Consider the following 8,355-nt stretch of genomic DNA (forward strand, 5'->3'; position numbering starts at 1 on the left):
ATATATATATATATATATACACACACACAATGTTTTTTTTTTCTCAAAAAAAAGGTTATAACATTCATAGTTAACTTTATTTCAGATCATGTGAAAACCATATTGTAAGCAATAAATACTTAAGTTACAGCATAAAGTCAAAGAACAATGGAAAGCAAAAGATAAAAGTGGAGCAGCAGAGAGACCTTTCAGCTGCCCTTTGTTAAACGTGGGGGGGGGGGATGATGGCGCTCCCAAAAACAGGTAAATTATCGATCTTTGTACAAATAGATTCAGTATTGAACAGCAGTGAGAAAAAGCAGCCTGTTGTTTCTCTACTCACCCGTATCATGCAACGCTTTCAAAGAGCTGTAGTGTCCACAAGTCAGACTCCTTTATTGTGCAGCTGCACGTTACTTCACACACACACACACACACACACACACACACACACACACACACACACACACACACACACACACACACACACACACACACACACACACACACACACACACACACAGGTAGTTAAAACCCTACGGTTTGAGATGGACTGATTCCAAAGCGACAGAGTGGCTGAGTGCAGCTTTAATACTGCATCAACACTGAACTGAGCAAACACAGAGGTGGTTGAGGGTTGGAGTTTTATTCTCTGACTATCTGACCTGCAAATCACTCCAGACTTCATCATACACTACCACAACTCTTCTCTTAGCATTCTGTCATAAGCTTTCTCTAAATCCACAAACACACTAACTCCTTCTGGTCTTCTCTCTGCTTCTCCATCAGTATTCTCAGGGCAAACATTGCATCCTTAGTGCTCTCTCGGCATGAAACCATGTTGCTGCTCACGGACCAGCTGTTGTCTCAGCCTAGCTTCTACTACTCTTTCCCATAATGTTCTGTTGGTTTCATCAGGCAGTGACCTCCAATGCACACTAAGCAGGTTTGAGGATGAGTGTGAAGTCAATGAGATGAGAGTCACCACCTCTAAATCTGAGACCATGGTGCACTGTTGGAAGAAAAAAGGATTGCTCCCTCTGTGTTATGGGAGTGTTATTGCCCCAAATGTGTTGTGTGGGCCGCTGAAGAGGAGGTACTGCTGGCCCACCACCACAAGATGGCGCCCTGCTTGAAGTGCAGGCTTCAAGCACGAGAGGGCGTCGGCTTTGCTGGAGGTGACAGCTGTCATTAATCAACACAAGCTGTCACCCATCACCACCACTACAAAGACCGGACTGCAACTCCACCTCCTCGCTGAGAAATCAACTACCATTCAGGTAATTTCTCTGCTGCCTGACACTGTGTGTGTTTAACCTGAACTTCTATTTGCAGCCGTTTTCCTGGAGTTTTTTCCTTATCTGGAGGATTGGCGTTTGGTGTGACAGCGACAGCTTCGCCTCACACCCCAAATCAGATAAGTGGTTGACCAGGAGCTGCACGAGTGTGTGTGATTGGAGGTGGAGGTTTTCCCTCCTTTACTTAATACAGACTGTGGGATTACTGAGTGTGCGAACTCACACTCATCTGGACTGTCTCTGTTCTCTGCCAGCAGTACCGGGTCTGACTGCTGAAGACAGCGGCCACCTGGGGCGCAGGGCTTGGCGGCTCCGGTGTTCTTCAGCTCCGTTGGTGTTGGAAGCTGTGTGGGGATCCAGCTCTTCTCTCTTCAGGCGTCTTCTATCGTCGAGCCTGCCCACACGTCACCTGGTGTATGATTGACAGTCCACCATATTGTTATTGTCTGTACGTTGTTGTGCGATTCACAACATTAAATTGTTACTTTTTGGCTTATCCATTGTCCGTTCATTAACGCCCCCTGTTGTGGGTCCGTGTCACGACACTTTCACAACAAAATGGAAGAGTTTAAGTATCTCTGTGTCTTGTTCTCGAATGGGGGGTAAGTTACAGTGCGAGATCAATAGCCAGATTGGGGTGGCATCTGATGTTTTGTGGACACTGTACCAGACCATTGTAGTAAAGGAGCTGAGCCACAAGGCAACACTCTCAATTTACCAACCAATTTACAATCAGCTCAGGTGTCATTGTTTGGCGATGAAGTCAGAATTTGGACATGTGCAGAGGAGGGACCCAGGGTATATAGGGAGAAGGATGCTGAGGATGGAGCCACCATGCAGAAGGAGAAGAGGGAGGCCAAAGAGAAGGTTTATGGCTGTGGTGAGGAAGGACATGCAGGTGGTTGGTGTGAGAGAGGAAGAGACAGAGGACAGGGTGAGATGGAATTGATCTGCTGTGGCGACCCCAAACAGGAACAGCCGAAAGAAGAAGTAGAATGAAATATGAAGTGTCCCTTATATTAAAATTAAAGTGTCTCAAGTTGTGGTTATGAAAACATGCAAATAGAAAAACGAGACCCAACAGATGTTTCATTTCAAAAGACCTGCACCACAACAGCACTTTTTGAAACAATTTATTGACTGAAATGGTAAACAGAAATGTTTTTTATCAACGACTAAAGTGTCTCGACTAAAATACATTCAGTTCTTTTTTTGACTAAAACTAAAATGAACAGACTTTCTTTGACTAAAACATGACAAAATAAAAATGGTATGTGAAAGACTAAAACTAAAATGACTTTTGACAAAAGACTATGAACAAATAAAAAAAACAGGTGACAAAATTAACACTAGTTTAGCAGCTCTATGTCCCTTGCTAAACACAGTTTGGGCCAAGATCTGCCTCTCTGTCCAGAGTCACCTGACAGTTTGCCAGAATTACTTTGAGGCTGAGCAAAAGTCAGTAAGATCGGCAGTAATGACACCCGGTTACGCCAATCGGAGGTCACTAAAATTAATATTGAATCGGTGTGTAACTTTGCAAAACCAATGTCAGACTCTGTAGTTTTCTCTGGGCCCCTCCCCAATCGGACCGGGAGTGACATGTTTAGCCGCATGTTCTCCTTGAATTGCTGGCTGTCTGAGTGGTGTCTAAAAAATGAGGTGGGCTTCATAGATAATTGGCAAAGCTTCTGGGGAAAACCTGGTCTTGTTAGGAGAGACAGCATCCATCCCACTTTGGATGGAGCAGCTCTCATCTCTAGAAATGTGGCCAATTTTATTAAACCCTCCAAACCGTGACTATCCAGGGTTGGGACCAGGAAGCAGAGTTGTAGTCTTACACACCTCTCTGCAGCTTCTCTCCCCCTGCCATCCCCCCAATACCCCATCCCCGTAGAGACGGTGCCTGCTCCCAGACCAACCATAACCAGTAAAAATCTATTTAAGCATAAAAATTCAAAAAGAAAAAATAATATAGCACCTTCAACTGCACCACAGACTAAAACAGTTAAATGTGGTCTATTAAACATTAGGTCTCTCTCTTCTAAGTCCCTGTTAGTAAATGATATAATAATTGATCAAAATATTGATTTAGTCTGCCTTACAGAAACCTGGTTACAGCAAGATGAATATGTTAGTTTAAATGAGTCAACACCCCCGAGTCACACTAACTGTCAGAATGCTCGAAGCACGTGTCGAGGAGGAGGATTAGCAGCAATCTTCCACTCCAGCTTATTACTTAATCAAAGACCCAGACAGAGCTTTAATTCATTTGAAAGCTTGACTCTTAGTCTTGTCCATCCAAATTGGAAGTCTCAAAAACCAGTTTTATTTGTTATTATCTATCGTCCACCTGGTCGTTACTGTGAGTTTCTTTGTGGTTTTTCAGACCTTTTGTCTGACTTAGTGCTTAGCTTAGATAAGATGATTATAGGGGGTGATTTTAACATCCACATAGATGCTGAGAATGACAGCCTCAACACTGCATTTAATCTATTATTAGACTCAGTTGGCTTTGCTCAAAATGTAAATGAGCCCACCCACCACCTTAGCCACACTTTAGATCTTGTTCTGACATATGGCATAGAAATTGAAGACTTAACAGTATTCCCTGAAAACCACTTTTTGTCTGATCATTTCTTAATAACATTTACATTTACTTTAATGGACTACCCAGCAGTGGGGAATAAGTTTCATTACACTAGAAGTCTTTCTGAAAGTGCTGTAACTAGGTTTATGGATATGATTCCTTCTTTGTTATGTTCTTCAATGCCATATATCAACACAGTGCAGAGTAGCTACCTAAACTCTGTGAGTGAGATAGATTATCTCGTCAATAGCTTTACATCCTCATTGAGCACAACTTTGGATGCTGTAGCTCCTCTGAAAAAGAGAGCCTTAAATCAGAAGTGCCTGACTCCGTGGTTTAACGCACAAACTTGCAGCTTAAAGCAGATAACCCGTAAGCTGGAGAGGAAATGGCGTCTCACTAATTTAGAAGATCTTCATTTAGCCTGGAAAAAGAGTCTGTTGCTCTATAAAAAAGCCCTCCGTAAAGCTAGGACATCTTACTATTCATCACTAATTGAAGAAAATAAGAACAACCCCAGGTTTCTTTTCAGCACTGTAGCCAGGCTGACAAAGAGTCAGAGCTCTATTGAGCCGAGTATTCCTTTAACTTTAACTAGTAATGACTTCATGACTTTCTTTGCAAATAAAATTTTAACTATTAGAGAAAAAATTATTCATAACCATCCCAAAGACATATCTTTACGAGGTCTATTAGAAAAGTATCCGACCTTATTATTTTTTTCAAAAACCATATGGATTTGAATCACGTGTGATTACATCAGACATGCTTGAACCCTCGTGGGCATGCGAGAGTTTTTTCACGCCTGTCGGTTACGTCATTCACCTGTGGGCAGTCTTTGAGTGAGGAGTCGCCCACCCTCTCGTAGATTTTTTCATTGTTTAGGAATGGCTCAGAGACTGCTGCTTTGTTTGATCAAAATTTTTTCAAAACTGTAAGGCACAACTGAGTGGACACCATTCGATAAATTCAGCTGGTTTTCGGTAAAAATTTTAACGGCTGATGAGAGATTTTGGTCTGGTAGTGTCGCCTTAAGGACGGCCCACGGCGCCTGACGGCGATCTGCGCTTCGAGGTGGCAGCGTCTCGCCGTTTCAAGTTGAAAACTTCCACATTTCAGGCTCTGTTGACCCAGGAAGTTGTCAGAGAACAGAGAACTTTCAGAAGAAGTCAGCATGAGGAGTTTATTCGGACATTCCATTGTTAACGGACATTTTGTAATGAAAGAACGTGCCGGCAGAGTGGCATGTCGGGCCGGATTCGACCGCGGGGGGTCGCGACAGGAAAAACACCTCCGTTGGAAACCTTAACGGGCAAGTTGGAACATGCCCAAGCTGTTAAACTATTTCTCAGTTACTCACTTGTTGAAAGCCATCAAAAGCCGCCTGAAGTTTACAAATGGTTTTCAACACGCAGGTGTTTTTCCTGTCGCGGCGTACACAGATTTGCAGAGTCGTCACAGAAACGACTCAGCGAATTTGCGCACACGTCTTGCATTACAAAATGTCCTTAAACAGTGGAATGTCTGCATAAAGTCCTCATGCCGGCCTCTTCTGAATCTTCTCTGTTCTCTCACGACGTCCTGGGTGAATTAAGCCTTAAATTAGGATGTTTTCAGGTCGAAACAGGCCGACGATGGCGCCTGGAAGCGCTGCACGATGTCCCGCTGCGTGGGAAGTCCTTACAGCGACAGAAACACCCCATAATCTCTCATCAGCCATTAAACTTTTCACCGAAAACCAGCTTAATTTCTCGAATAGTGTCCACTCGGATATTCCTCACAGGTCCAGAAAAAATTTTGATAAAGCAACGCGAGCCGTCTCGAGCAGCGTGTGAAACAAAGGAATTCAGCTGAGAGGGCGGGACCACATCTCACTCAAGGCCTGCCCACAGGGAAATGACGTCACCGACACGCGTGAAAAAACTCACGCATGCGCACGAGGGTTCAAGCATGATTGGTGTAATCGCATGTCATTCAAATCCATATAGTTAAAAAAAATAAAAGGGTCGGTTTATTATCTACTAGACCTCGTATGTTCGACTGCTTTCAGTAATGCTGGTATTTGGTTAGACTCTTTCTCTCCGATTGTTCTGTCTGAGTTATTTTCATTAGTCACTTCCTCCAAACCATCAACATGTCTATTAGACCCCATTCCTACCAGGCTGCTCAAGGAAGCCCTACCGTTAATTAATGCTTCCATCTTAAATATGATCAATCTATCTTTATTAGGTGGCTATGTACCACAGGCTTTTAAGGTGGCAGTAATTAAACCATTACTTAAAAAGCCATCACTTGACCCAGCTATCTTAGCTAATTATAGGCCAATCTCCAACCTTCCTTTTCTCTCAAAAATTCTTGAAAGGGTAGTTGTAAAACAGCTAACTGATCATCTGCAGAGGAATGGTTTATTTGAAGAGTTTCAGTCAGGCTTGAGAATTCATCATAGTACAGAAACAGCATTAGTGAAGGTTACAAATGATCTTCTTATGGCCTCAGACAGTGGACTCATCTCTGTGCTCATCCTGTTAGACCTCAGTGCAGCTTTTGATACTGTTGACCATAAAATTTTATTACAGAGATTAGAGCATGCCATAGGTATTAAAGGCACTGCGCTGGAGTGGTTTGAATCATATTTAGCTAATAGCTTACAATTTGTTCATGTAAATGGGGAGTCTTCTTCACGGACTAAGGTTAATTATGGAGTTCCACAAGGTTCTGTGCTAGGACCGATTTTATTCACTTTATACATGCTTCCCTTAGGCAGTATTATTAGAAAGCATTGCTTAAATTTTCATTGTTACGCAGATGATACCCAGCTTTATCTATCCATGAAGCCAGAGGACACACACCAATTAGCTAAACTGCAGGATTGTCTTACAGACATAAAGACATGGATGACTGTTGTGTGGGCCGCTGAAGAGGAGGTACTGCTGGCCCACCACCACCAGAGGGCGCCCTGCCTGGAGTGCGGGCTCCAGGCACCAGAGGGCGTCGCCACCTGAGATGAGCAGCCAGGGTGACAGCTGTCACCCATTATTGGACACAGCTGTTTCTACTCGGCACCAAGGTATATCAGGAGGACGGCGTCTCCACCTCAGTGCCGAGATATCGCCTAAGACTGAGGTAGTATCTCTGCATTCTTATTCTGATTAACCAGCTAATCATTTGTTAAACCTTTTCAGGATTGTTGACTGCTAAAAGCTATATTGCTTGGATAAGTACTCACCTTCCTGTTGTGCATTGACAAGAGGTGGAGGTGGCTTCTCCCCTCTTCGTTACTGGGTGCTGTCGCATCACACCTGTGTGTTGTTGCTCTCTCCTGCCAGCAGTACCGGATCCGACGAGCGGAGGCAGTGGCCACCTGGGAATTCGGGACTTGGCGGTTCCAGTATTTCCAGGGTTCGGTGGCAGAGGAGATCGGGGTGGTTCCGGTTCGACTGAGACGGGCGTCTCCTACCTTCGAGCCTGCCCACACGACACCAGCAAATTCGACCCCAAATTGTGATTGTTGTACTTATTGTGCTTGTTTCACAATAGTAAACCTTGTTATTTATCTTCCTCCATTGTCCGTTCATTGCGCCCCCTGTTGTGGGTCCGTGTTCCTACACTTTCACAACAGATGACCTCTAATTTCCTGCTTTTAAATTCAGATAAAACTGAACTTATTGTACTTGGCACCACAAATCTTAGAAACATGGTGTCTAACCAGATCCTTACTCTGGATGGCATTACCCTGACCTCCAGTAATACTGTGAGAAATCTTGGAGTCATTTTTGATCAGGATATGTCCTTCAATGCGCATATTAAGCAAATATGTAGGACTGCTTTTTTGTATTTGCGCAATATCTCTAAAATTAGAAAGGTCAATCAATCAATTTTATTTATATAGCGCCAAATCACAACAAACAGTTGCCCCAAGGCGCTTTAAATTGTAAGGCAAGGCCATACAATAATTACGTAAAAACCCCAACGGTCAAAACGACCCCCTGTGAGGAAGCACTTGGCGACAGTGGGAAGGAAAAACTCTCTTTTAACAGAAAGAAACCTCCAGCAGAACCAGGCTCAGAGAGGGGCAGTCTTCTGCTGGGACTGGTTGGGGCTGAGGGAGAGAACCAGGAAAAAGACATGCTGTGGAGGGGAGCAGAGATCAATCACTAATGATTAAATGCAGAGTGTTGCATACAGAGCAAAAAGAGAAAGAAACACTCAGTGCATCATGGGAACCCCCCAGCAGTCTAAGTCTAGCGCGTCTAGTGAAATAGTATCAAATTCTGTAAATCTAGGTGTCACCTCATTATTAACTCCCACCTCCACAGCAGGGTGCAGAGATTGAGCCAAAGCATGTTTAGATATGCTCAAACTAATGTCTTCTCAAAGTACTCCAAGAAGTCTTGAGCTATAAATGGAGAAGGACTAACAGGTGACCGACAATGGATAAGAAATGCTACAGTATCAAACAAAAATTTGGAGTTGTGCTTATTTTTACTG

The sequence above is a fragment of the Thalassophryne amazonica genome, chromosome 23, assembly GCF_902500255.1.
Source record: "Thalassophryne amazonica chromosome 23, fThaAma1.1, whole genome shotgun sequence".
NCBI lineage: Eukaryota > Metazoa > Chordata > Actinopteri > Batrachoidiformes > Batrachoididae > Thalassophryne > Thalassophryne amazonica.